This window comes from Alligator sinensis, unplaced genomic scaffold, assembly GCF_000455745.1.
Source record: "Alligator sinensis unplaced genomic scaffold, ASM45574v1 scaffold287_1, whole genome shotgun sequence".
Taxonomy (NCBI): domain Eukaryota; kingdom Metazoa; phylum Chordata; order Crocodylia; family Alligatoridae; genus Alligator; species Alligator sinensis.
This window is the reverse complement of record NW_005842910.1, coordinates 164,602-169,200: the sequence shown is the minus strand read 5'-3', so window position 1 is coordinate 169,200 and position 4,599 is coordinate 164,602.

Below are 4,599 nucleotides of genomic sequence, written 5' to 3'. Positions count from 1 at the left end.
CTGTCTTAGAGAATAGAGCCGCTATTGATTATCTCTTATTACGGCACAATCTTGAGTATAAAACTTTAAAAGAATGTGTTGTTTCAACCTCACCGATAATTCTGTGCTAATTAAAGACAAAATTGGTGCCTTACAACAATTGACACAGACGTTAAAAGGATCATCTGGCTTAGACTTTTCCTGGTTAAATTCATGGCTTCCCAATTTTAGATGGTTAAGACATTTATTTAGTATAGTTGTCTTGTTTTGTGTTATAGAGATTATGGTTTGTAGCTGTATCCAATGTTTACCTGTTTTTATATCTATCTTCAGGCCTAAGGTAAATCAAATGATTTTACAAACAAAAACAGCTGATGATACTAGATTTGTGTTAAGCCAAATTGCATGGAGCAATTATAATAATAATTAAAAATGCTCCAAAGGGGGGAAATGTAAGGAGTGACCTAGAAACCACTACTCAAAGACGAAACAAAAGAGAATGCTATGTAAAAAATGCCAATCTGCAATGATAAGGAGGAGACAGTCCTAGATAAAGGAGGCTTAAAAACAACAAAAAAAAGCAGAGTACTTGGTTAAAGGGCTCATTAAAATACTAAAAATCACGCCCCTAGGTCGAAAAGAAGTATGCTAGTGAAACACATATGTATGTAAATAAGATACATAGCTAAAACACAGGTATAGAGAAATGATATTGTATTGTATAGAGAAACAATATCTATAGGTAATAGAGAGGCATAGAAATAAAAGCCAGAAATAATTGGGGAAGGGAAGAGAATGCATACCTATCATATATATATATATATAAAACAAGTAAAACTGGGGGTTTTGCTACAGCTTGAGTGCCTGAGTGGCACCAGTGCCCTCCTCAGAGCCCTGAGAAAGGGTATCCTCCATCCTCCCCACCGGGGACCCCTGGCATCAGTCCTAGGTCTTCAACATCCCCCAGGTGGTCAGAAGGGGAAGACTCTCCTACCAGATCCATCCCCAGGATGGTTGAGGCTAAGGACCCAGGGCCTGTAGTGGGGTGAGGGGGGAGGTTGCAGCCAGTTGAGTTGGGCTTCTCTACCACAGTATGTCCATGCCATCTTGGCCCTGCTCCATGGCTGTAACAGCTATCTTTTTTAAAATCTTTTCTGGGGGTTGGATTCCTGGGCAGTTCTGGAGCTGGTGGGCATAACATCAATGTCAGCCCCTCTCTTGGGTGGTGGGACGGGGTCTTCTCCATATCAGAGAGCCTGAGCTGTACCTGGGCCTTGTGTTTTGCTTCGCTCTGGGTGGCAGATCACACCCACGTGGGACCAAAACCCATGAAACCTTGGGGAAGCCTAAGGAGGGGTCACCTTGGGTTGCTGGGAATGGTATGTATCTAGGAGGGTGTGGTGGTGATGGTAATGGTTGAGCAGACATGCCCCCTCACTGCCATCCCCTGCCTGTGCCCTTCCACTTTGAAGCCCAGCTGGTGGCTGCACTGCAGGGAACCCTGATCTTGTGGGGAGGCTGGATGCTGGAGCTGGTGTGTGAGGGGTGCCAGTGGTGGTGGCACCACTCCTCTTGGCAGGGGTGTGCAGTGCTTACTATGTCTGACTAAGGGAGCACTTTTCGCAGAGGTGCTCCAAGGTCTGGTACTGGAAGCACCTCCCCTCCCCCCCTGTATATGGGATACAGATGGGAGCCCCCTGGAATATGACATCAATTCCCTCCCTTCCACCTCCACCCCCACTGCCATCTCTATGGTGACTTGGCAACAGAAGGGATGGATCTGGCAGAGGCTGTGGTACCGCATGAGGGTTGTGACTGGAATGGGACTTTTCCCTTCAGGAAGGGCATGAGGGCCCAGTTAGAGATGTGGTGGGGAACAGGAATGAGGACCATCAAGGTCCTCAGCTTTTCCAGGGTTTTCAATGGGACATGTTTGCCCCCCACCACAAGCCCTTTCTCCACCTTCTCATGAGCGGTGGCCTCTGTGGCAAGGCGGAAGGCAACTTTGCAATAGTGTCTGCATGCAACCATGATCTTAGGGCCCACAGTGCCTGAGCAAGTGGGGGCAACCCACTTAAACATGATTTTTGGATAGTCAGAGTTCAAGAGCCCTGAGTCCCCTATCCCTACTATTTGTCTCTAAATCAGAAGCTTTTTCAATGGCCAGAACCAAAAGAGAGGCATTACCCCACCACCCTGGAACCCACCGTGTTGGAGATCTTTGTCAGAATAAGATGTGTACTGTCCTTAACTCAAGGATGGACAGCATTTGGAAGTGAAGAGGTTCCTTTATGTATTTGTTTATGAAGAATTTGGAGTTGTTTGCCTGGATTCCCCTAGGGCCCAATGTTTTGCATATCAGGCCGAAGCATCATTAGAAATGTTTCTGTCCCTGTGGATAACCACTCAAAAACTGATCGTCTCCAACAGGTTGTCCCCATACTTCAAAGAAGTATGAAGGTTAAGAGGCATTATAGACTGGATAGGGATAAGCCTTCTCACCCCCTCTGTTAAATGTGGAAAAATTCCTTTTGAAAATTATCTTTTTTACAATGCTGTGAGATTAACAAACACATGTGAACACACACAAACAGTACAGGTTGAAAATTGTTTTACAGAGGTTTTGGTTACTTCTTTTTCATAGTTCCTTTCAAGGGTGTCAACTGTCATTGTTCCATTAGTGGTCAAGATGCGAAGATTCTTTTAAGATAGATGGGTGCAAATATTGTGCATCTTAAAACCGCCATTCATAAAACTCCTCTGTGATACTTTTTATGTGATTAGAGATATGCTAGATATAATATAGCAAAGCCATTTGACATCTTTTGTATATTGCCTCATTTTACATGGTCCTGGTCCATAAGTGGGGTCAGAGGGCACGTGTAGATGAAATGGGGGCCCTAAATTGAAGCAGTGGGTTTTTAAAAACACTGTTTCAATCTAAGGCCCTTTAAATCCCTGTGTTGTGCATGCACCTGAACTCACCTGCCTCTACAGAGGCGGGGGGGGGAGGGAGAGATGCTGGCAGTTGAAATGGTCCCTGGGCTGTAGGGGTGGGGTGGGGGGCAGGGGAAAGAGGGAAGGGCTGGTGCTTCACTCTGTGGCAGCAGTGCTCCCAGCTCAGGCAGTCCTGGGGGGCACCACAGTTGTTGAGGAAAGCACCGGGCCCCCGCACAGCTCAGGCAGTTATGCTTCAGGGGGAAAAAAAAGATCTTGGGTGGAGCCTGCCTTCCTGGGCTTGTTTCTGCCACGCTGCCTGATCAGGCTTCCTGCAGAGCCCCTTAGCTGCACGGAGCCTGGTGGTTCACTCCATGGCTGTAAGACTGCAAACAAAAACTCCTCAGAGGAGTTTATTTTGCTGCACCCCAAGTCATTTAAGGTGCATTACACTGCCAAATTTGCTACAGAGGCTGGCATTATGGAGGTGGTTAGGTCAAGGGATGTTATTGTCATGGGTGACCTAAACTACCCAGTCATTTGTTGGGAGGAGCAGACAGCCAGGTCTGTCTGCTAGTGTAGGTTTCTGGCTGTATTACAGGACCTTCACCTTATCCAGGAAGTGCACAGCCCCACTAGGGGTAACTCCTTGCTGGACCTGGTCCTGGCCACAGAGGATGACCTGGTGAGGGGACTGCACCTCCTTGACCACCTGGGCAATAGCGATCATCACCTGTTGGATTTCATTATCCAACACAGGGTGTCTAGGGATCACACCAACTCTAAAGTCCTTGACTTCAGAAGGGCCAACTTCAATGAGCTTAGGAGATTGGTGGGGGATGCACTGAGGGCCCAGAAGGTAGAGGAGATGGGAGTCCATGAAGGATGGTCATACCTTAAGGGGGCGATCCTCCAGGCCCAAAGGATAACAGTCCCTGAGAGAAGCAAGTGGGTAAGAGTGCTTAGAAACCCCCTTGGCTCAGCAAAGGCATACAGAAATGCCTGAGGACTAAAAGGGGGGTGTACAACCAGTGGAAGGGAGGAGCTATCACCAAGGAGGAGTACTCCTCCTCAGCCCAGGAGTGTAGGAGGGCTATTAGGAAGGCCAAGGTAGAGATGGAACTCAGGCTAGCATCCAGGATTAAGGACAACAAAAAGTCCTTTTTCAAGTACATTGGGAGCAAGAAGAGGGCACCAGGCAATGTAGGGCCCCTGCGAGACACAAACGGTAATCTTGTGGCCACGCCAGACAAGAAAGCTGATATTTTTAACAGTTTCTTTGCCTCTGTTTTCTTGAACAGGGACCGGGACATCCCACCTGCCAGAGGTAGGAAAAATCTTGGAGATAGCTCTATCAAGCCTTCAGTCAGCGCAGATGTAGTTAGGAATCTTCTGGAAGGGCTAGACATTTTTAAATCGGCAGATCCAGATGCCCTCCACCCAAGGGTGTTGAGGGAGCTGGCAGGGGTCATCAAGGAGCCCTTGGCCCAAATGTATGAGCATTTGTGGTCATCTGGCCAGGTGCCGGGGGATTGGAAACTGGCTAATGTGGTCCCAATTTTCAAGGAAGGGAGGAAGGAGGACCCAAGTAACTATAGGCCTGGAAGCTGTGCGGGCCAGCTCCCGATCTCGGGGGCGAGCCGGGCCCGTCTTTGTGCACACACGCTGTGGGCGGCAGCCCGG